This window comes from Mandrillus leucophaeus, unplaced genomic scaffold (assembly GCF_000951045.1).
Source record: "Mandrillus leucophaeus isolate KB7577 unplaced genomic scaffold, Mleu.le_1.0 Scaffold23, whole genome shotgun sequence".
NCBI classification, from domain to species: domain Eukaryota; kingdom Metazoa; phylum Chordata; class Mammalia; order Primates; family Cercopithecidae; genus Mandrillus; species Mandrillus leucophaeus.
In genome coordinates, this window is record NW_012102365.1 from 2,084,114 (window position 1) to 2,086,396 (window position 2,283).

The following is a 2,283-nucleotide window of genomic DNA, read 5'->3' on the forward strand; positions in this document are numbered from 1 at the left end:
CCCAGGCTGGAGTGCAGTGGCTGGATCTCAGCTCACTACAAGCTCCACCTCCCGGGTTCACGCCATTCTCCTGCCTCAGCCTCCGGAGTAGCTGAGACTACAGGCGCCCGCCACCTCACCCGGCTAGTTTTTCGTATTTTTATAGTAGAGACGGGTTTTCACTGGGTTAGCCAGGATGGTCTCGATCTCCTGACCTTGTGATCCGCCCGTCTCGGCCTCCCCAAAGTGCTGGGATTACAGGCTTGAGCCACCGGGCACAAGGATATTTGTATAACTTGCACATGCTCTCACAGCCAGTAAGGGGTAGAGCTTAATCTGTGCTCTTACTCATCACACTATGGCACACTTAGTGATAGTTCCCATGATGACATGATGATGCTGCTGCTGATGATGACGATTATGATTTTTCTTTTTTTTTTTTTTTCTGAGTTGAAGTCTCTCTCTGTCACCCAGGCTGGAGTGCAGTGGCATGATCTCAGCTCACTACAACCTCCGCCTCCTGGGTTTAAGTGATTCTCACACCTCAGCCTCCTGAATAGCTGGGATTGCAGACACCCACCACCACGCCCAGCTAATTTTTGGAAGATGGGGTTTCACCATGTTAGCCAGGCTGGTCTCGAACTCCCGACCTCGTGATCCGCCCACCTTGGCCTCCCAAAGTGCTGGGATTACAGGTGTGAGCCACTGTGCCCAGCCTGTTCTTATTGGTACTGTGTCCTCAGTAAGTACTTGTTATTCTCTTTCCTCCTACCTTCAAAATCCTGCCTGAAATTTTTTTTTTTTTTTTTTTTTCTGAGACAGAGTTTCACTCTTGTTGCCCAGGCTGGAGTGCAGTGGCGCCATCTCAGCTCACCACAGCCTCCGTCTCCTGGGTTCAAGCGATTCTCCTGCCTCAGCCTCCCAAGTAGCTGGGATTACAGGCATGTGCCACCATGCCTGGCTAATTTTATACTTTTAGTAGAGATGGTGTTTCTCCATGTTGGTCAGGCTGGTCTTAAACTCCTGACCTCAGGTGATCCTCCCACCTCAGCCTCCCAAAGTGCTGGGATTACAGGTGTGAGCCACCGCACCTGGCCTGAATTTTTTATTTATTTTTATTTTTTATTTTTTATTTTTTTGAGACAAGGTCTCACTCTGGCACCAGACTGTAATGCAGTGGTGCTGTCTCAACTCACTGCAGCCTCTACCTCCTGGACTCAAGTGATTTTCCCACCTCAGCCTCCAAGTAGCTGGGACTACATGTGCATGCCACCATGCTCGGCTAACTTTTATGTATTTATTTATTTATTGTAGAGACAGGGTTTTGCCATGTTGCCCAGGCTGGTCTTCTTCTTCTTCTTCTTTTTTAAAATAGAGATGGGGGGTGGGGCAGGGGGTCTTGCTATGTTGGTCAGGTTGGTCTTTAACTGTTGGCCTCAAGCAATCCTCCTGCCTTGGCCTCCCAAAGTGCTAGGATCACAAGCATGAGCCATCCGGCCCAGCCTCCCAGACTTGTATTGAACTTCTGAGCACAAGCAATCTGCCCACCTTAGCCTCCCAAAGTGCCGGGATTACAGGTATGAGCCACAGCACCCAGTCCAAAATCCTGCCTCAATTTTACCTCCTTTGTGACATCTTCCAGTCTATTCATTTAATAAGGATATATTGCTGCCTGCCCTGGCCAGGGTTGTGCAGGGCACTGGGGACGGAGGGATCAGTCCACTCAGACTCTGCCCTTGAGTGGCTCCCAATCTGATGAGGGAGAAGATACACATAAAAATGACAATAAAAGCGGAAGACACTGATTGCAGTAGGAGTTATGAGCTTACAGAAGTAGAGAACTTAACTGGGAGATTGGGACAGGCTTACAGAGGAGGGGCTATTTGGAAGGGGTTTTGAAGGGTGAGTAGGAGTTCCTCAGACAGAATTAGGAAGTAGGAACAGAATATGATCTACCCTGCAAAGCAGACTGAATAAAAAAAGCCTAGAGAACAAAAACCCTAGAAGAAAACCTAGGCAACACCATTCAGGACATAGGCATGGGCAAAGACTTCATGACAAAAACGCCAAAAGCAATTGCAACAAAAGTCAAAATTGACAAATGAGATCTAATTAAACTAAAGAGCTTCTGCACAGCAAAAGAAACTATTATCGGCCGGGCACGGTGGCTCACACCTGTAATCCCAGCACTTTGGGAGGCCGTTCTGGGCAGATCACAAGGTCAGGAGATCAAGACCATCCTGGCTAACACAGTGAAACCCCATCTCTACTAAAAATACAAAAAAATTAGCTGGGCATGGTGGC